At 40.6% G+C, this 22,849-nt stretch overlaps 1 non-coding gene across 1 annotated transcript; it reads left to right on the plus strand.

The window, feature by feature from the left end:
- Positions 1-3,813: 3,813 nt before the first annotated feature.
- Positions 3,814-3,920, plus strand: LOC148861078 (small nucleolar RNA R71). The gene has a single exon (XR_016095224.1). It is a non-coding gene; the product is annotated as a small nucleolar RNA R71 (small nucleolar RNA).
- Positions 3,921-22,849: the final 18,929 nt, after the last annotated feature.

The raw sequence follows: 22,849 nt of genomic DNA on the forward strand, positions 1-22,849 counted from the left end.
CCCAAAAGAATTCGGGAAAGGTCCCATGAAATCTATACCCCAAACATCAAAGATTTCACAGATTAAAATATTGGAAAGGGGCATTTCATTCCGTCGGGAAATGTTTCCCGATCTTTGGCATTTGTCACATGTGGACACATACCGATGGGCATCTTTGAAGAGTGTGGGCCAATAAAAACCTGATTGCAAAACCTTGGCTGCCGTGCGACTAGCTCCAAAATGACCTCCTGCTTCTTTATCATGGCAAAATTGGAGTACTGACTCCATCTCCTCCTCGGGGACACATCTCCTTATGATCTGATCTGCACACAATTTATACAAAAAGGGTTCCTCCCACAGATAGTATTTTACATCAGAAAAGAATTTCTTGTTCTGTTGATATGAAAGGTTAGGAGGAAGGACTTGTGCAGCTAGATAATTAGCAAAATCAGCATACCAAGGATATGAGTATTTCTGTATTGAGTACAACTGCTCATCCGGAAATTCTTCTCGAATGTTGCTGGTTATCTCCTCTTTTGAGCTTACCGTGTCCAACCGGGAGAGATGGTCAGCAGCCAGGTTTGCAGCACCCTTCAGGTCTCTAATCTCAATGTCAAACTCTTGCAATAAAAGGATCCACCTGATCAGTCTTGGTTTTGAGTTTTGCTTGGTAAGCAAGTGCCTTAATGCCGAGTGATCTGTGTGGACAACAACCTTGGATAATATCAGATATGAACGAAACTTATCAAGTGCAAATATTACTGCTAACAGCTCCTTTTCTGTGGTGGTGTAATTGAGTTGGGGTCCAGTCAAGGTTCTGCTAGCATAGTAAATTGGCTGAAAATGTTTGTTCATTCTTTGTCCTAAAACAGCTCCTATAGCAAAATCACTCGCATCACACATCAATTCAAATGGGAGGGTCCAATCTGGTGCTATCATGATAGGTGCATGGATCAATTTGTCTTTCAAGATGTTGAAAGCATGAAGACATTCAGTTGAAAATTCAAAAGGCACTTCTTTCTGAAGCAAGGTAGATAATGGCTTGGAAATTTTTGAGAAATCTTTAATAAACCTTCTATAGAATCCGACATGTCCTAAGAAACTTCTCAAAGAACGAATAGATGTTGGGGTTGGTAATTTTTCAATTGCCTCCACCTTGGCCTTGTCGACTTCTATACCTCTTTGAGAGATCTTGTGTCCAAGCACTATGCCTTCTTGCACCATAAAATGACATTTCTCCCAATTCAACACAAGATGTGTTTCTTTACATCTAGTAAGCACCTGTTCCAGATTATTCAAACATGCATCAAATGAAGAGCCAAAAACTGAAAAATCATCCATGAAGATCTCAATAAATTTTTCAACCATATCAGAAAATATAGACATCATACATCGCTGAAAGGTTGCTGGGGCATTGCATAACCCAAAGGGCATCCTTCGGTATGCAAAGGTTCCATATGGGCAAGTAAAAGTGGTCTTTTCTTGATCTTCTGGTGCAATTGGTATCTGGTTATACCCTGAATATCCATCCAAGAAACAATAATACTCATGCCCGGCTAGCCTCTCCAACATTTGATCCATAAATGGGAGAGGGAAATGGTCCTTCCGGGTGGCTTCATTTAATTTTCTATAGTCAATACACACACGCCATCCGGTAATGGTTCTAGTAGGGATGAGTTCATTTTTCTCATTTGGAACAACAGTCGTACCCCCTTTTTTTTGGGCACAACTTGCACAGGGCTTACCCAAGAACTATCAGAAATAGGATAAATGATCCCAGCATCTAACAACTTAATTATTTCAGCCTTTACCACTTCTTTCATGTTGGGATTCAGGCGCCTTTGGGGCTGAACGGAAGGCTTGCTGTCCTCTTCCATCAAAATTCTGTGAGTGCAGATTGATGGATTAATGCCTTTGATATCTTCTACCTTCCAAGCTATAGCATTTTTGTGTTCCCGCAGCACTCTTAATAATTTTTCTCTTTGTAAGGGATTCAGTGCTGCGGAAATTATCACGGGGAGATCTGATGGTTCCTCAAGGAAAGCATACTCTAAATGGGATGGTAATTGCTTCAGTTCAAGGGTGGGGGGTTCTTGGGGTGATGGCTTTCCTGATGGTCCGGGCAATTTGCCTAAGTTCTCTAATTTAAGAAACCCCTTTCCCTTGAATTGAGGCTTATCATTCAGGTATGCTATCATGAGGTTTATTTTTTCATTTTCTGTTTCTTCAAGTTCTCCCTGTTGGAGGCAGAGTTCAAGAGGATCAGTTATTCTACTTACCTGGAAGCATTCATCAATTGTCAATTCAATGGCATCAATCATAAAACAAGAATCATCACTAGAGGGTGCATGTTTCATAGCATCAGACATTTTAAAAATTATCTCCTCATCTTGTATCCTAAGGCTGAGTTGTCCTTGTTGGACATCAATCATTGCTTTCCCGGTAGCCAGGAAAGGTCTCCCTAGGATAAGCGGGACCTCCACATCTTCTTGCATGTCTAACACAATGAAATCAACTGGAAAAATGAATTTGTCAACTTTAACTAACACATCTTCTATGATCCCCCTAGGATGTCTAATGGATCTATCAGCCAATTGTAATGCCACTCTAGTGGGTTGGGGTTCATTCAACCCCAATTTCTTGAAGATAGAATATGGCATTAAATTGATGCTAGCTCCCAGGTCACATAAAGCGTTTTCAATTTTTAAACTGCCAATGGTACAAGGAATAGTGAAACTCCCTGGATCTTTGAGTTTCTGAGGCAGCTTGTTCAGAAGGATAGCAGAACATTCCTCATTTAATGCAACTGTAGCCACATCTCCCAGTTTCCTTTTGTTTGCCAATAATTCCTTCAAAAACCTTGCATAGTGTGGCATCTGGGCTAAAGCATCAGCAAAAGAAATATTAATATGTAAACTTTTAAATATTTCAAGAAACTTACCAAATTCCTTCTCCAATTTTTGTTGCTTCAGCCTGTTAGGGAATGGAACTTGTGGTTGTTGGTGCATCCCTTGTTGTGCTTCTGGTTGTTCCGTCTTCTGTTGTCTGGTTCCAAGGCTTGTTTCTGCCTTGGGTTCAGCCCAATTCTTCTTTTCTACCTCAGGCAACTCTTTTCCACTTCTTAAGGTAATAGCTTGCACCTGCTCTCGTGGATTCACTTCAGTGTTGCTTGGAAGAGTTCCCGGCAGTCTGGAAGAGATTAATTGTGCCAATTGCCCCACTTGGTTTTCCAGGTTTTTGATTGAGGCTTCCTGGTTCTGGAACCTAGTTTCTGCACCTGCTATAAATTTTGTCATCAGTTCCTCCAAATTGGATTTCGGTTCAGGCTGATGATAAGTCTGGTGGAACGGCTTGGAAATATGCTGATTTGGCCAGGACTGGTTTGAATGTCCCCTCCATCCTGGATGAAAAGTATGGTGACTCTGGTAACCCTGCTGTCTTGACGAATTGCTGACATAGTCAACTTGTTCAGTAGATGGTCTGAACTGATTGCCAACTTGGCAGTCTATACTGATGTGGCCTCCCCCACACAATTCACAATTAAGAGGCTGCACATGCATGGCAGCTATCTGCATTTCATCTATTTTTTTACTGAGTGCTCCTATTTGTGCAGCTAGTGCTGTATAAGTGTCAACATTATGCAAGCCTTGCTGCTTCCTAGTTTGAGTCCTTTCCGAATGCCATTGATAATTGTTGGCTGCCATTTCCTCAATAAGTGCATGGGCAACCTCAGGAGTTTTATTATTTATGGATCCTCCGGCTGCAGCATCTAATATGGTCTTATTTGAGTCAGTAAGACCATTATAGAAAGTCTGCACTTGCAGCCAAATGGGGAGGCCATGGTGAGGAACTCTCCTTAACAGCTCCTTGTATCGTTCCCATGACTCATATAAAGATTCCCCCTCTTGCTGGAAAAAAGTAGTGATGTCATTCCTCATTTTAGCAGTTTTAGAAGGGGGAAAATATTTAGAGAGAAAACGGCTGGCCATTTCGTCCCATGTGGCTATAGATCCTGCCGGTAATGAGTTCAACCAAGCTTTGGCTTTATCCTTCAAAGAAAATGGGAATAACCTCAGCCGGATGGCATCATCACTTACCCCATTGTGTTTGAAGGTGTCACAGATTTCCAAGAAGTTAGCAATATGGGCATTCGGATCCTCATGGGCCATACCACAAAACTGAACCGTATTTTGTATCATTTGGATTATGGCCGGTTTAATTTCGAAGTTATTGGCAGCAATAGTTGGCCTGATAATGCTGGAGACAGTCCCGGTGAGGGTAGGCTTGGCATAATCCATCATAGTTCTTTGTTCAGCCATTTCTTGTGCTTCTTGTCTGACTTGCTTAGCAGCTCTCAAACGGACACGGAGAGTCCGTTCAATCTCTGGGTCGTAAAGGATCTCTTCCAGTTCAGGTCTGCTTGTCATAAACTGTTAAAGTCAAAGCAATAAAAATGCCAATATTCACAAAAGAAAATAAATAACTAATCCTATCACACTGAAAATGTAAAGTGAAGTATTGGAATACAAAACCTACATCCTATCATGAATAAATGAAGCCGATTATACTAAAAGCAGATTTAAACCAATCATCTTATTCAAGGTTCCTTTATCTACATCCATCGATTGCAACATCTGAATTCAGACCCAATTTAGATCTGAGTTCAGATCTACAAGTCTTTGGTATTGTTAGTCTAGAGAAATTAATAAATAATAATTCAGATCTGAGCTGGATATCTCATACACACTCATTGGTATACACTACAATATACATCCATTAAGGTTGGAATCAATTCTGTGATGCTTTAGGGCTGAAATCAGATCTGATCTAAAAAAAAAATTTAAAAGGATCTGAAATAAACTAAAACCAGTCCTGAGTTAGGCTTGGGTTAAAAACTCTACAATTGAAGCTCAAACCTGTATAGCTGATGCATATCAAACACTTGCTAAGACCTGAAAATTGGGTCTGCAATGTTTGGTATTGCAAGCTATTCGGCCCATACAACTTTTGTAGAAATCTGAAATCAGGTCTGCTAACTGTTGCACTATAGCAGCCCTGCTACAGATCTGAATGCTAAAAGAAATACTTGGAAAGTGCTAATTTTTCTTAAATATCTGAGGCATAACAATTATTCAATCCAAACATACACCTCCTTAGCTAATGTAGCTCGGTTACAAGTGGGTAAAGCCAAGAATTCAGTCCACCCAGAATTCATAGTATGCTCTGTATCAGTTCAGTCCTCACATCATATCAACTGCATTTCAGATTTGAATTTCTCTCATTCCTTGCTATCCATTCACCCTTGAGGAATTCAGATCTGAGTTCAGAGGAAGCCCAACTGATGTGTAGATCAATGTTAGGTCTCACGCCATACAAGGAAGCCCAACTACGCAGCAGTTTGGTAGGAAAAATGAATACATAAACTTTGATTGGCCTTAAGCCCATTTCGAACAGGGGTAATTTGATTAGTCACTTAAAGAGGCGAATTCTGAGATGGATCAGCTGATAGGATTGGGCTCAGACCCTATCCACTTAGAGGGTCCAGGATCTAAATAAGATTTAGATCTGGAATCCTAGTAATTAGATTAGGAGATGGCTGATCTAATCTGTAGATAAGATAAGGGTTATCCCTTATCACTTAAAGGGACTTATAATCCCAATATGATTTGGGTTAGCAACTCCTAATGGGATTAACAGCTGATCCCTTTGAGATTATAAAAGGAGGAGGGTGTGGCAGCCTTTAGACATGCAAGCAACACACTCCTGTCTTCAGAGCTGAAATCACAAAAAGAGAGAATTCTGCACCCTGCAAATACTCTCTTGCCGCCTCCTTCCTACAGCCGCCGCGTCCAGCAGTTCGATATCTAATACTTCGGAGAAATCAAAATTTGATCTTGATACCAATCTTTTGGAGAAAAGATTGGTTGGAGTTGTATTCACAAGCCATCCAGTTGATTTTTGTGTAGGGTCAAGTTCTTTTGGAAGAACACTGTTGATTCTGCTCCCCCGGCACTGCGCCATCTTCAGTGGAAGCAGATTTTGGACCCTTCCTTGGGCGTGAACACCTCCATTGGGAGATACTGCTTCTCTGTATCAGGTATAATCCCTCCCTACTCCTTTTGATTCAGATCTGCTCAATTTATGGTTCAAGAATGATCCTTGAAAATATGATTTTGTAAATAGGGAATTCGGTTCTTAATTGAAGGGAGTGAAAAATTTTTGATGGGTAGAAGGCGATCTACCCAATTTGCGCAGATATGGGTTTTGGGAAGTTTGTTCCCAAAATTGATGGGCAAATAATCTAAAATTATATTTAAATAAATCTGATTATTGTTTAGAATAGTTCCTTATGATTTTGTTGATTTATGGACTATTCATACAAAAGGAGATCGAATTCTTGGTTTGCGTAGGGAGAACTGCAAGATTTGTAGTTTCTTGATTTATTTATTACATTTGGTTTGTAAATAATTTTTTTTTTATTTTTTTAGACTCAATGTATAGGCATTCGATCTACTCTAATTATTAATAGAAATAGGATTTCTATTTATTTTTATTTTGGATTGAAGATGGCGACGCAAAAAGGGAGATTTCGTAGAGGAGATTTCGCAGATGGGACATTAGCTATCTGTGATTTGCAGTTTATGAAACTGCAAATTGTGATCTAACCTTTGCTTTGTAGGATGGAGTGTGCGAACAGCCCTGTTTGATTGATTCTTTATTTTCTTTTATTAGTTATTTAATTCTAGATTATTTTCTTGAATTAAGGATTTAATTAAAGATCAAACCATAAACCCATTCGAACCAAGATTCGTTCAAACTATTTGGACCAAATCTAGTTTTTAATCAAGGCTAAAAGTCAGCCCTATTTTTCCCACTGATGGGCCTGGGGATTGATATTTAATTAAATGGTTAATTCGGCCCAACTTGTAAAGGCCCAGTTTTAAATAGTTAAAACTGCCAATAGCCTATTTCAAAGGGTAAAGCTATATGGGTCGAACTAGGTAACACAAATTCAGCCCATATACCTAGATAATATTAATGGTTAATATTATGGATTTATAACGGGCTTCAAATGGGTTTTACAGATAATTAATTGATTGTATCAATTTATCCATGCATGAGATGTTTGGATGTGTGATGTTCTGCGTACATGGGCCATAAGTGCTTGGCTCATGCTCTTCCGACAGTGGCTCTTCGCACACCATGGTTGAATGCACATCATTGCCATTGTGTCCCTTTTGGTCATTGGATGACGTCCCTCATTGGTAGGCCCCATGCCTTGTTGAGAGGTTATGTGTGGAACCTTAGACGATTTAAGGCCCACCGAAATCTGACTTTATGAAAGTCAGTGGGAGCCAATTTGGCATTGCCTAAATCAAACTAGGGCGTAATTTACTGTTCCCTCAGCTAATATGAGTGCATGTGATAGGGAGATTCATATGATGAACTCTCTAAAGGCCTTCCATCATTAGCATGAGGATGAGTCCTTCAGTAAAGAAGGAATGCACCAGAAAAATGGACTATCCATTTGTTGTTGGGTTTGTTTAAGTGTTTCATAAGATGATAGGGGCTTCATAGACCGATGTGGGAGGGGCTTCACCAGAAAATGGGAACTCTCTCACGGTACCTTGGCATTCACGAATATGATGGGTAAGCACTCACTAGACAGAAAGTGTTAGACAGTTTTGTATGCCCTTAGCTTCAATCAAAATGATGTACTTTATGGGTTTATTGTAAATGAATAAAAAAGCATATTTGATTCATGTTCCCTTGGTATGTTTCTGTGTAATACCATTAAACTGGGCACTTAATGAGACTCGTGTTAGTTTCAAATGTTCACAGCCATTGGGTCGGTCTGGGGAGACCTATCCTGACATGGCTGACACTGTGGTGCCACCAAGCCGGTTGGGGTGGCTTGTCTCAGCTACCGGGTTGGGACCCTAGGTACATACAGTGTAGGATTAATTGAATCTTTGAACTAAACCGGATTTCCAGAATTGCCCTGGACCTTGGAGATTAATGGGCAAAACTTAAAAGTTACACCCAACCCCGAGACTCGATTATGATACTACACTAGGTGTTGGATTGCGCTTTCATTGATGTACCAACCAGTGAGATCCTTAGCGGTGGTCAAAACCTGGGTATGTTGGGACAATCTATGAAATCATCTGAGTGGGTGATCATAGTGATTGGATCAGCCCCTTTGTCAGACAAAGGTAATGATCGGGGATGCACTCTCACTAATGGAAACCAAGATTGCCGGCAACCGATTTCAATCGTTGAGATTTGTTTTGCAAAATATATTTTGTATGAGATATAAAAGTATATAAATTATGGTTTCGAAATGATTTCCAAAAAAGCTTTTAATTCCCGAGATCCATATAAGAGAGAGTGCAACACTGTTCCTTGCAGCCGAGGGAGAGGTCCTCTTTTGTCGGGCAGTGTATCATCACTACGGGCTAAGAGGTTAAGTGTAAGACCATTGAGGATAATACCTAATGGGCTAATCTTGTATCTGCCCATAATCCTTGGGTATTACAAGGTGGCTTATCCCAGGGACCACTTAGGGTAAGTGTTGGACCCATAGAGACCATGAGATGGTTTTTAGGGGGTGCACTGTCCATAACAGTGTATTCGGCCAGGCCTTGTAACAACGGCTGGGCTGAACCCATGTGGCTGATGTGTAGATCAATGTTAGGTCTCACGCCATACAAGGAAGCCCAACTACGTAGCAGTTTGGTAGGCAAAATTAATACATAAACTTAGATTGGCCTTAAGCCCATTTCGAACTGGGGTAATTTGATTAGTCACTTAAAGAGGCGAATTCTGAGATGGATCAGCTGATAGGATTGTGCTCAAACCCTATCCACTTAGAGGGTCCAGGATCTAAATAAGATTTAGATCTGGAATCCTAGTAATTAGATTAGGAGATGGCTGATCTAATCTGTAGATAAGATAAGGGTTATCCCTTATCACTTAAAGGGACTTATAAACCAATATGATTTGGGTTAGCAACTCCTAATGGGATTAACAGCTGATCCCTTTGAGATTATAAAAGGAGGAGGGGGTGGCAGCCTTTAGACATGCAAGCAACACACTCCTGTCTTCAGAGCTGAAATCACAAAAAGAGAGAATTCTGCACCCTGCAAATACTCTCTTGCCGCCTCCTTCCTACATCCGCCGCGTCCAGCAGTTCGATTTCTAATACTTAGGAGAAATCAAAATTTGATCTTGATACCAATCTTTTGGAGAAAAGATTGGTTGGAGTTGTATTCACAAGCCATCCAGTTGATTTTTGTGTAGGGTCAAGTTCTTTTGGAAGAACACTGTTGATTCTGCTCCCCCTGTACTGCGCCATTTTCAGTGGAAGCAGATTTTGGACCCTTCCTTGGGCGTGAACACCTCCATTGGGAGATACTGCTTCTCTATATCAGGTATAATCCCTCCCTACTCCTTTTGATTCAGATTTGCTCAATTTATGGTTCAAGAATGATCCTTGAAAATATGATTTTGTAAATAGGGAATTCGGTTCCCAATTGAAGGGAGTGAAAAATTTTTGATGGGTAGAAGGCGATCTACCCAATTCGAACAGATATGGGTTGTGGGAAATTTGTTCCCAAAATTGATGGGCAAATAATCTAAAATTAAATTTAACTAAATCTGATTATTGTTTAGAATAGTTCCTTATGATTTTCTTGATTTATGGACTGTTCGTACAAGAGGATATCGAATTCTTGGTTTGCGTAGGGAGAACTGCATGATTTGTAGTTTCTTGATTTATTTATTACATTTGGTTTGTAAATAATTTTATTTTTTATTTTTTTAGACTCAATGTATAGGCATTCGATCTACTCTAATTATTAATAGAAATAGGATTTCTATTTATTTTTATTTTGGATTGAAGATGGCGACGCAAAAAGGGAGATTTCGTAGAGAAGCAGATTTCGCAGATGGGACATTAGCTATCTGCGATTTGCAGTTTATGAAACTGCAAATTGTGATCTAACCTCTGTTTTGTAGGATGGAGTGTGCGAACAGCCCTGTTAGACTGATTCTTTATTTTCTTTTATTATTTATTTAATTCTAGATTATTTTCTTGAATTAAGGATTTAATTAAAGATCAAACCCTAAACCCATTCGAACCAAGATTCGTTCAATCTATTTGGACCAAATCTAGGTTTTAATCAAGGCTGAAAGTCAGCCCTATTTTTCCCACTGATGGGCCTGGGGATTGATATTTAATTAAATGGTTAATTCGGCCCAACCTGTAAAGGCCCAGTTTTAAATAGTTAAAACTGCCAATAGCCTATTTCAAAGGGTAAAGCTATATGGGCCGAACTAGATAACACTAATTCAGCCCATATACCTAGATAATATTAATAGTTAATATTATGGATTTATAACGGGCTTCCAATGGGTCTTACAGATAATTAATTGATTGTATCAATTTATCCATGCATGAGATGTTTGGATGTGTGATGTGCTACGTACATGGGCCATAAGTGCTTGGCTCCTACTCTTCCGACAGTGGCTCTTCGCACACCATTGTTGAATGCACATCATTGCCATGGTGTCCCTTTTGGTCATTGGATGACCTCCCTCATTGGTGGGCCCCACGCCTCATTGAGAGGTTATGTGGGGAACCTTAGAGGATTTAAGGCCCACCGAAATCTGACTTTATGAAAGTCAGTGGGAGCCAATTTGGAATGGCATAAATCAAACTAGGGTATAATTAATTGTTCCCTCCAACTAATATGAGTGCATGTGATAGGGTGATTCATATGATGAACACTCTAAAGGCCTTCCATCATTAACATGAGGATGAGTCCTTCAGTAAATAAGGAATGCACTAGAAAAATGGGCTATCCATTTGTTGTTGGGCTTGTCTAAGTGTTTCATAAGATGATAGGGGCTTCATAGACCGATGTGGGAGGGGCTTCACCAGAAAATGGGAACTCTCTCACGGTACCTTGGCATTCACGAATATGATGGGTAAGCATTCAGTGGATAGAAAGTGTTAGACAGTTTTGTATGCCCTTAGCTTCAATCAAAATAATGTACTTTATGGGTTTATTGTAAATGAATAAAAGTGCATATTTGATTCATGTTCCCTTGGTATATTTCTGTGTAATACCCTTAAACTGGGCACTTAATGAGACTCGTGTTAGTTTGGAATGTTCACAGCCAGGGGGTCGGTCTGGGGAGACCTATCCTGACAAGGCTGACACTGTGGTGCCAGCAAGCCGGTTGGGGTGGCTTGATAAATGTTCCCTTGGTATGTTTCCAGTATTGCCCTGGACCTTGGAGATTAATGGGCAAAACTTAAAAGTTACACCCTACCCCGAGAGTCGATTGTGATATTGCACTAGGTGTTGGATTCGGCTTTCATTGATGTACCAATCAGTGATATCCTTAGCGGTGGTCAAAACCTGGGTATGTTGGGACAGTCTAAGAATTCATCTGAATGGGTGATCATAGTGACTGGATCAGCCCCTTTGTTAGACAAAGGTAATGATCGGGGATGCACTCTCACTAATGGAAACCAAGACTACTGGCAGCCATTTTCATTCTTTGAGATTTGTTTTGCAAAATATATTTTGTATGAGATATAAAAGTATATAAATTATGGTTTCGAAATGATTTGCAAAAATGGTTTTAATTCCTGGGATACATATAAGAGAAAGTGCAACACTGTTCCTTGCAACCGAGGGAGAGGTCCTCTCTTGTCGGGCAGTGTATGATCATTATGGGCTGAGAGGTTAAGTGTAAGACCATTAAGGATAATACCTGATGGGCTAATCTTGCATCTGCCCACAGTCCCTAGGTATTACAAGGTGGTTTGGCCCAGGGACCACTTAGGGTAAGTGTTGGGCCCATAGAGCCCATCTGATGGGTTTCAGGGGGTGCACTGTCCATCACAATGTATTCAGCCAGGCCTTGTAACAAAGGCTGGTGACGGGTTTGTCGAAGCCCTCAAAATTAGTATTAGTCCCACAATAAAATATTTGCAGTAAAAGTGATTCTAGGTCGAATCCCACAGGGAGCAAATCAATAATCTCTTAGCCGAATGGGTAAAGTAATTGTGTGGGAAAATTAAATAACTAAAATTAAAAAAATAACAAATTAAACAAACAAGAGAAAATCAGTCTTACCGAATTCTGGTTCAAGGGTTCGGGTTGAATCGATTGGCCATCGATCCTAGGTACAATTTAGCATTTTTGCAATTCAAGCATTTAACCATAGATTTATTAGGATAGCCATAATAAACCTTGTGTTTTCCTAATTCAGTTGACCAAACCCAGCATTCGATCAACATTTATCACCACTCAACTGGGTACGATAGCGTTCCATGTTAAACAATGATAGCATTAAGATTTGTGAAAACAGTTAAACCAAATTAACAATAATTGACACAATCGAACCTCCTCCCTTGAACCAGAAAAAGAAGCTTAGCTACTCATGATCTGCGCAATCTCCATGCTCTTCTTCTCCATAGCCGAACTGCCTTCTTGCTTCTTGGTCTTCTTGATGATCTCTTGGATCTTGGAATGAGTGATTGCTAGAGCTGGTTCACCCCCCTCTTTATATAGCCAAAGGAGAGGGCTGTTTTTCAACTCCTTTTACGAGATCATCTTATCCTTAGGGTGTTTTGATCTTATCTTGAACTAATCCTATCCTATCTCTTATCTAATGCTCTAATCTCAATCTTCTTGTCTCTCTAGAATTACATTCAAGACTTTAGATCTGATAAAACTCTCTCCTTGGAGATTACATTCAAAATTCGGACTCTTAACTCTTGAATTCGAGTTGGGCTGCTTCAAAGTACTTCTGTGAGTTGGGCTTAAGTTGTGAAATGGGCCTGGCTGCGAATTTGCTCCGACTTTGAGCTGATTTTCGTACTCGATGCGGGCCGAATCTGTCAAAACCCAAAACAAAAAAATTGTGGGCCTTCCTTTTATCTTTTTAATGCTTCTTGAATTGTCCAATTCGGTGTCCGGAATTGAGAGTTAGGCCCAGATTAATGATTATCGCCGAAACTGTACAAAACCACCCGATTTGCCCTGTTTTCTTCCAATTGCCTTCTTTATTGCCCTGAATCGAAATACAAGAGTAATGAGTCCATTTAAGTGCTAAATAAACATAAAAGAGTGAATATTAGGGGATAAAATTAGGGTTCATTTTGGTCTCATCAGCTGGGCTGAACCCTTGTGGCTGATGTGTAGATCAATGTTTGGGTCCCACGCCATACAAGGAAGCCCAACTGGACAGCAGTTTGGAAGGCTAAATGAAAACATAACCTTAAATGGGCCTTGAGCCCATTTCAAACTAGGGTAATTTGATTAGTCACTTAAGGGGTGAATTCTGAGATGGATCAGCTAATAGGATTGGGCCCACACCCTATCCACTTAATGAATACATAACCCTAAATGGGCCTTAAACCCATTTCCAACTGGGCTAATTTGATTAGTCTTTAAGGGGCAAATTATGAGATAAGATCAGCTGATAGGATTGGGCCCACACCCTATCCACTCAGAGAGTCCAAGATCTAAATGAGATTTAGATTTGGAAACTTCCTAATTAGATTAGGAAGTGGTTGATCTAATCTGCAGATAAGATAAGGGTTATCCCTTATCTTAAAGGGACTTCTAATCCAGATATGATTTGGGTTAGCAACTCCTAATGGGATTAGGAGCTGATCCCTTTAAGTCTATAAAAGGAAGAGAGAATCTGCACCCTGCAAATTCTCTCTTGCCGCCTCCTTCCTGCAGCTGCCTACAGCAGTTCGATCTCCTGTTCTTAGGAGAAATCAAGATTAGATCTTGATTCCAATCTTTTGGAGAAAAGATTGGTGGGAGTTGTATTCACGAGTCGTCCAGGTGATTCTTGAGAAGGGTGAAGTTCTTTTGGAAGAGCACTGCTGATTCTGCTCCACCTTGCACTATTCCATCTTAAGTGGGAGCAGATTTTGGATCCTTCCTTCGGCGTAAACACCTCCATTGGGAGATACTACTTCTCTGTATCAGGTATTATCTTTCCCTACTCCTTTTGGTTCAGATCTGGTTCAGTTTATGATTCAAGAATGATCCTTGAAAATATGATTTTCTAAATAGGGAATTCGATTCCCAGTTGAAGGGAGAAAAAAAATTGAAAATTGCTCCCCTTATTCCATAATCTTTGGGCGTCCATGTGATGGATTTCCTATCCCTTCTGTGGTATTAGAGCCATGGTTCAAATCTTGAACCATTCTATTTCAGATCTGAACTTGCGCAAATAGGGAGAAGGCGTTCTACCTAATTTGCGCAGATATGGGTTTTGGGAAATTATTCCCAAAACAGATGGGTAAATAATCTGAAATTAATTTTATCTAAATCTTATTATTATTTAGATTAGTTCTTTATAATTTTCTTGATTTATGGGCTGTTCGTACAAGACGAGATCGAATTCTTTTTTTGCGCAGGGAGAACTGCAAGATTTGCAGTTTCTTGAATTTATTTATTACAGTTGGTCTGTAAATAACTTTTTTTTTATTTTTATACTCAATGTATAGGCATTTGATCTGATTTAATAATTAATAGAAATATGATTTCTATTTATTTTTAATTTCGGATTGAAGATGGCGGCATAGAGAAGGAGATTTCATAGATGGGACATTCGCTATCTGCGATTTGCAGTTTGTGAAACTGCAATCTGTGATCTAACCTCTATTTTGTAGGATGGAGTGTGCGAACAACCCTGATTAACTGATTCTTGATTTTCTTTTATCAATTATTTAATTTCAGATTATTTTCTTGAATTAAGGATTTAATTAAAGATCAAACCCTAGACCCATTCGAACCAAGATTGGTTCAAAACTGTTTGAACCAAATCTAGGGTTTAATCAAGGCTGAAAGTCAACCCTAATTTTCCCACTAATGGGCCTGAGGATTGATATTTAATTAAATGGTTAATTCAGCCCAACCTGTAAAGGCCCAGTTTTAAATAGTTAAAACTGCTAAAAGCCCACTTCAAAGGATAAAGCTATATGGGCCGAACTGGGTAACCCTAATTCAGCCCATATACCTAGATAATATTAATGGTTAATATTATGGATTTTTTAACGGGCTTCCAATGGGTCTTATAGATAATTAATTGATTGGATCAATTTATCCTTGCATGAGATGTTTGGATGTGTGATGTGCTGTGTACATGGTCCATAAGTGCTTGGCCCATGCTCATTCGACAGTGGCTCTTGCGCACACCATGGCTGAATGCACATCATTGTGATGGTGTCCCTTCTAGTCATTGGAAGACCTCCCTCAGTGGTGAGCCCCACACCTCATTGAGAGGTTACGTGCGGAACCCTAGCCGATTTAAGGCCCACCGAAATCTGACTTTATGAAAGTCAGTGGGAGCCACTTTGGTTGGAACTAAATCAAACTAGGGCATAATAATTGTTCCCTCCAACTAATATGAGTGCAAGTGATAGGGAGATTCATATGATGAACTCTCTAAAGGCCTTCCATCATTAGCATGAGGATGGGTCCTTCAGTAATGAGGAAACACACCAGAAAATGGGCTATCCATTTGCTGTTGGGCTTGTCTGAGTGTTTCATAAGATGATAGGGGCGTCATAGACCGATATGGGAGGGGCTTCACCAGAAAATGGGAACTCTCTCATGGTACCTTGGCGTTCACGAATATGATGGGTAAGCACTCACTGGACAGAAAGTTTTACCTGAAAACAACTCTGAACCTTATCTAATAGAGGCCAAAGGGAAAACTCATATGATGAGTGGATATGAAACAGTTGGCTCCATGCACCCTATGTGATTTCCCACATTTCCAGAGACAACCTGTAGTCTCTGTCACTAAGAAAGGAGGGAAATCTCAGAGATGAATAAATGGAAATGGATCGTAGATTAAAATCCATATCCATGAAATGAACATGAATCAAATTCGGTTGTGGACTGATGTTTGCTCTTTTATCAAAAAATGGCAAATGGATCATTTGCAAAGCTTCTTGATGACAACAAGCTTAAGGGCCCAAACTATGCCGATTGGTACAAGAACCTTATGCTGGTCCTAGCTTTTGAAAAGCTGGACAAAGTGGCAAAGAATCCTGCCCCGTAGCGTCCGGGTGATAGGGCTTCTAAGGCCTGAAGGAGAGATTATCAGGAATGCGAGGGGAAAAACTCCCTTGCCCGATGTTACATCATTGCCTCCTTGGACAACCCAATAGAGAGGCAGTTCGATCAGATCAAACTTTCCAAGGACATATTGGATAGCCTGAGGATGATATATGAAGAGCAGAATCGTTCTACTTGACAAAAGGTCTTGAAACAGTTCATGACCACACAAATATCCAAGGGCCAACAAGTCCACGACCATTGTCTTCGGATGATGGGTTATATCAACGAACTGGAGGGTGTTGGATCCGGGCTAGACCTTGCGACTCAGATAGATGCTATCCTTAATTCTTTGCCTCCTTCCTTTAATCCGTTCATCATGAACTATAACATGAACAAGCTGAATGTCAGCTTGCAAGAGCTCAACAATATGTTGCAAAGAACCAATGAACTGATTAGAAAGGATGAGCTTGTAGCTATGCTTGTTGAAGCTTACAAGACGGGCAAGAGAAAGAGGAAGGAAAAGAAGCCTCAGAAAAAAGCCATTAAGGGTAAGAAGCAGAAGAAAGACAAAGCATCGGATGCCTGTCACTTCTGCAAGAAGACCGGCCACTGGAAAAGGAATTGTCCTGCCTACTTGGAATCCAAGAAAGGGAATTTCGAAACTTGTGTTATAGAAACCAATTTATTAGTAGCTTCAGCATCCTGGAATCCAAGAAAGATAACTCACTGCAGTGGTTCAAGGTAAGCAGAAGGCTGTGTGAAGGAGAAGTCACTCTCTACTTGGGGACTACTGCAACTGTTGCACCTACGACAATAGGAACCATGGAGTTAATTTTTAGAGAAGGAAAAATTGTACTGAAAGATTGTCTTTATGTACAAAATTTAGGAAGAAATTTGATTTTTGTTTCAAAACTGTGTGCAGATGGTTATTCTATCTACTTTAGAAATACGATTACCATTAAAAGAAATAACAGATTGATTCCATATGGGGAACTAGAGAACGGTCTCTATGTTCTACATCCTTCTCTAGAAACTAACATAACCGAAACTACATCGGGTAAAATCCCCAAGAAGAGATCCTGTGGTATAGTTAATCCCACATGTTTATTGCATTACCGACTTGACCACATCGGTGTTGACCGAATCACAAGGTTGGTAAAGGATGGTCCTTTGGATTTTCTAACTGTAGAAGATCTTCCCACCTGTGAGCCTTGCCTACAAGGAAAGATGACAAAACGACCATTTAACAGTAAGCCTGAAAGATGTACAGGCACACTTGACCTTATACATACGGATGTATGTGGTCCTCTGAGTGTTAGGACATGGAATCAACACGTGTATTTCATCACCTTCACAAATGACTTCTCACGATATGGTTACGTGTACCTAATGAGACACAAGTCTGAATCCTTTGAAAAGTTCAAAGAGTTTAGACAAGATGTCGAGAAACAGTTGGGGAGAGAAATTAAAGTCATTCAATCTGATTGAGGTGGCGAGTATCTCTCTGACGAATTCAGGGACTACTTAAAGGACAATGGGATAGTATCACAATTAGCTCCTCCTGCTACAGCACAACTGAACGGTGTTTCAGAGAGGAGGAATAGGACCTTATTGGATATGATCCGATCACTTCTCATACACTCAGAGTTACCCACATCCTTTTGCGATTATGCATTAGAGACTGCGATTTACGTGCTGAATCGCGTTCCAACCAAATTGGTTCCGAACACTCCATATGAACTTTGTATAGGAAAGAAACCAAGTGCCAGACACTTGAAGATTTGGGGTTGTCCAACACACGTTAAAAGAACGAGTGCAGACAAGTTGGAATCCAAGACCAGTCGTTGCCTATTTGTAGACTACCCAAAAGGCTCTATAGGTTACCTATTCTATGACCCAAGTGAGCAGAAAGTATACTACAGTTGAAATGCCCAATTCTTGGAGACCGATTACATCCTAGACACCCATCGTCAGGAAATTGTTCTTGATGAGGAGAGCTCAGTAGCAGTGGGAGATGTCCCACAAGTTCCAGGTAGTGACCAACCTAGAAGATCCACTCGGGTATCTAGGCCACTAGTTCGTTATGATTATGACCAGGATAGTTACTTGGTTGAAACCTTGATTGGTGAGGAGGATCCCGTGACTTACGCGGAAGCTATGTTGGACATAGATTCCCAAGAGTGGGTGGAGGCCATGAGAGCAGAGATGGACTGAATGGAGACCAATGGGGTCTGGACTCTAGTAAATCCGCCCTCTGGGGTAAAAGCAATCGCTTGCAAATGGATTTACAAGAGGAAGAAGGGCCCCGATGGTAGGGTTGAGACCTTCAAAGCTCGTCTAGTGGCGAAAGGGTAGATTCAAAAAGAGGGCATCGATTATGAGGAAACATTTTTGCCTGTGGCCATGCTTAAATCCATTAGGATCCTGCTAGCTGTAGCAGCATACCAGGATTATGAGATTTGGCAGATGGATGTCAAAATTGCATTCCTGAATGGAGATCTTACTGAAGATATCTATATGCAACATCCGCAAGGCTTCATTACTGTAGGTTAGGAAAACATGGTATGTAAACTCAATAGATCCATTTATGGACTTAAGCAAGCTTCTAGAACTTGGAACATCTGTTTTGACTCTGCTATCAAATTGTTTGACTTCGAGCAGAATCCAGATGAACCCTGTGTTTATAGGAAGTACAGTGGAGATAAGGTAACCTTCTTGGTTTTGTATGTAGATGACATTCTACTCATTGGGAATGATGTAGGAATGCTGACTACGGTGAAGGTATGGCTTTCACAGCAATTCTCCATGAAAGATCTTGGAGAAGCCTCCTATATAGTAGGTCTTCGACTCTATAGAGATAGATCGAAGTGGATAATAGGATTATCCCAATCTACCTACATTGACGAAATAGTCAAAAGATACAGCATGGGAAACTCCAAAAAAGGAAATGTTCCTTTCAAGCATAGAGTCACTCTCTCCAAGACATCTGAGGAGATTGATGGCATAAAAGACGTTCCCTATGTCTCTGCCGTAGGGAGCATCATGTATGCCATGCTATGCACTCGTCCTGACAATGCTCAGGCAGTGAGTGTAGTAAGCAGATTTCAGGCCAACCTAGAGATGGAGCACTGGACTGCTGGGAAAAACATACTTAAGTACCTTCAAAGGACAAAGGAGTTTTGTCTAGTATTCGATGGTAATTCACTACAGATCCAAGGTTATACTGATACCGATTTCCAGTCAGACCCAGATGATAGAAAGTCTACATCTGGATATGTTTTCATGATAGGATCGTGTATTGTTTCCTAAATGTTAGCAAACAGGGGTCCTAAGTAGAAAATTAATAGTCCACAACCCAAGCCGAACGCATTGCCATAAGTGAGGCTGCCTTATGAATGAAGGTGTTCATTCCTGAATTTGGAACTCAACACATCACCCATTCCATTGTTGTATGACAACACTGGACCTATGGGAGAATGGTGTTAAGAGGTAGCATCAGCGGAGAATGTGGTAGACCCATTGACTAAGCCACTGTCATAGAAAGTGTTTGAGAAACACATGGAAAGCAAGGGACTCCGGCTAGTACCTAATTGGACTTTAGTGCAAGTGGGAGCTATTAGATGGTTTTGTATGCCCTTAGCTTCAATCAAAATGATGTACTTTATGAGTTTATTGTAAATGAATAAAAGTGCATATTTGATTCATGTTCCCTTGGTATGTTTCTGTGTAATACCCTTAAACTGGACACATAATGAGACTCGTGTTAGCTTAAAAAGTTCACAGCCAGTGGGTCGGTCTAGGGAGACATATCCTGACAAGTCTGACACTGTGGTGCCACCAAGTCAGTTGGGGTGGCTTGTCTCAGCAAGCGGGGTGAGACCCTAGGCACAAACAGTGTAGGATTAATTGAATTTTTGAACTGGACCAGATTTCTAGTATTGCCCTGGACCTTGGAGATTGATTTGCAAAACTGGAAAGTTACACCCGACCCGTATGATACTACACTAGGTGTCAGATTGGGCAGTCTTTGATGTACCAATCAGTGAGATCCTTAGTGGGGGTCAAAACCTGGGTATGATGGGACAGTCTGAGAATTCATCTGAATGGGTGATCATAGTGACAGGATCAGCCCCTTTGTCAGACAATGGTAATGATCGGGGATGCCCTCTGACTTATGGAAACCAAGACTGTTGGCAGCCGATTTCAATCGTTGAGATTTGTCTTGCAAATTATATTTTATATGAGATATAAAAGTATATAAATTATGGTTTTGAAATGATTTGCAAAAAAGGTTTTAATTCCCGGGATCCATATAAGAGAGAGTGCAACACTATTCCTTGCAGCCGTGGGAGAGGTCCTCTCTTGTCGGACAGTGTATGATCATTATTGGCTGAGAGGTTAAGTGTAAGACCATTGAGGATAATACCTGATGGGCTAATCTTGCATCTGCCCACAGTCCCTGGGTGTTACAAGGTGGCCCCGGGACAACTTAGGGTAAGTGTTGGGCCGTTAGAGCCCATCTGATGGGTTTTAGGGGGTGCGCTATCCATAACAGTGTATTCGGCCAGGCCTTGTAACAAAGGCTGGGCTGAACCCCTATGGCTGATGTGTAGATTAATGTTTGGGTCCCACGCCAAACAAGGAAGCCCAACTGGACAATAGTTTGAAAGGCTAAATGAATACATAACGTTAAATGGGCCTTGAGCCCATTTCGAACTAGGCTATTCTGATTAGTCACTTAAGGGGCGAATTCTGAGATGGATCAGCTAATAGGATTGGTCCCACACCCTATCCACTTAGAGAGTCCAAGATCTAAATATGATTTAGATCTGGAAACTTCCTAATTAAATTAGGAGATGGCTGATCTAATCTACAAATAAGATAAGGGTTATCCCTTATCTTAAAGGGACTTCTAATCCAGATATGATTTGGGTTAGCAACTCCTAATGGGATTAGGAGCTGATCCCTTTAAATCTATAAAAGGAAGAGGGGGCGGCAGCCTTTAAACAACAATCACAAGCAAGCAATACATAGTATTGTCTTCAGAGCTAAAATCACAGAAGAGAGAATCTACTCCCTAGAAATACTCTCTTGCCGCCTTTCCTACAACTGCCTCCTACAACAGTTCAATCTCCAGCTCTTGGGAGAAATCAAGATTGCATCTTGATTCCAATCTTTTGGAGAAAATATTCGTGGGAGTGGTATTCACAAGCCATCTAGGTGATTCTTGAGAAGGGTCAAGTTCTTTTGGAAGAGCACTGCTGATTCTGCTCCACCCTGCACTGCGACATCTTCAGTGGGAGCAGATTTTGGATCGTTCCTTGGGCGTGAACACCTCCACTGGGAGATACTACTTCTCTATATCAGGTATTATCTTTCCCTACTTTTTTTGGTTTAGATCTGGTTCAGTTTATGGTTTAAGAATGATTCTTGAAAATATGATTTTCTAAATAGGGAATTCAATTCCCGTTTGAAGGGAGAAAAAAAAAGTTTTTCAAATTTGGCCCCCTTATTCTGCAATCTTTGGGCGTCCATGTGATGGATATCCTATCCCTTCAGAAAGGTTAACCTGAAAATGACTCTGAACCTTGTCTAACAAAGGCCAAAGGGAAAACTCATATGATGAGTGGATATGATACTTCAGAGAAAGGTGGTGGGGTTATGCAGCTGAAACAGTTGGCTCCATGCAACCTATGTGATTTCCCACATTTCTAGAGACAACCTGTAGTCTCCATCACTGAGAAAGGAGGGAAATCTCATAGATGAATAAATGGAAATGGAACGTGGATTAAAATCCATATCCATGTAATGAATATGAATCAAATTAGGTTGGGGACTGATGTTTGATCTTTTATTAGAAAATGGCAAACAGATCTTTTGCAAAGCTTATTGACGACAACAAGCTTAAGGGCCCAAACTATTCCAACTAGTACAGGAACCTTATGCTGGTCTTAACCTCTGAAAAATTGGATAAGGTAGCCAAGAATCCTACCTCAGATCATCCGAGACGTAGGACTTCTGAGGCCCGTAGAAGAGAATACCAAGAATGGGAGGAGAAAAACTCCCTTGCCCGCTGCTCTATCATTGCCTCTTTGGACACTCCAATTCAGAGGCAGTTCGATCAGATCGAACTTGCCAAGGACGTGTTGGATAGTCTCAAGACAATGTACGAAGAGCAGAATCGTTCTACTCAGCAGAAGGTCTTGAAATAGTTCATGATTACGCAGATGTCCAAGAGCCAACAAGTTCACGACCATTGTCTCCGAATGATGGGTTATATCAACGAACTGGAGGCTCTTAGATCAGGGCTAGATTTGGTAACACAGATCGATGCTATTTTCAACTCTCTGCCTCCATCCTTTAATCCATTCATTATGAACTACAACATGAACAAGCTAAACATCAACTTGCAGGAACTCAACAATATGTTGCAGAGTGCCGAAGAATTGATTAAAAAGGATGAGCCCATTGCCATGCTTGTTGAAACTAGCAAATCGGGAAAGAAAAGGAAGGCAAAGAGAAAACCCCAGAAGAAGGCTGCCAAACCCAAGAACCAGAAGAAAGACAAAGCATTGGATGCCAGCCACTTCTGCAAAAAGACCGACCACTGGAAAAAGGAACTGTCCTATAACTACCTGGAATCGAAGAAAGGGAATTTCGAAACTTGTGTTATAGAAACCAATTTATTGGTAACTTCTACGTCCTGGTGTAATGACTCCAGGGCTTCAACTCATGGATGCAACTCACTGCAGGGGTTCAAG

Source organism: Nelumbo lutea, chromosome 4 (assembly GCF_056320005.1).
Source record: "Nelumbo lutea isolate HS-2025 chromosome 4, American lotus-T2T, whole genome shotgun sequence".
Taxonomy (NCBI): Eukaryota; Viridiplantae; Streptophyta; class Magnoliopsida; order Proteales; family Nelumbonaceae; genus Nelumbo; species Nelumbo lutea.